We start from the raw sequence: 527 nt of genomic DNA, 5'->3' as shown, positions 1-527 counted from the left end.
TAGAAAGCCTCATCTTTCTCCTGCAGAGCGGCTGGTAGTTTCGAACCGCTGACCTTAAGGTTTGCAGCCCGATTCGTAACCACTACGCTACCAGATGGAAGGATGGAAAATCCAGAAGAGCTGAATGGACAAATTGCTGAATGTTATATCATCTCCACAGGACACATTTTGGTGGTCCACGTGCCTGTTGGTGGGTTTCCATGAAGAATGCAGCAATGAACATACGTGCACAAAGTTTTGTGTGGAGATGTTTTCATTTTTCTTGGAGTCACATAGTAATTCAATGCTTTTTTTTTTTTTTTTGGAGGAACCACCGAATTATTTTCCACAGTGAGTGTGAAGTGGTCCCGAAGGCGCATGCAGACCCACCCCTCTGTCTTCAGCATTCTGATGCTCCCTGCAGTTTTCTACAAGGAGGGATGGGAGTCTGACTAAGGCACAAACACACTCTCACACATTCCCACAATCACACCTTCACCTTACGTGCACAGACACACCTTCACACATATTCACTCTCAGTTACCTCA

Source organism: Chrysochloris asiatica, unplaced genomic scaffold (assembly GCF_000296735.1).
Source record: "Chrysochloris asiatica unplaced genomic scaffold, ChrAsi1.0 scaffold00116, whole genome shotgun sequence".
Taxonomy (NCBI): Eukaryota; Metazoa; Chordata; class Mammalia; order Afrosoricida; family Chrysochloridae; genus Chrysochloris; species Chrysochloris asiatica.
The sequence above is the reverse complement of the archived record's forward strand: the minus strand, read 5'-3'. Positions refer to the sequence as shown.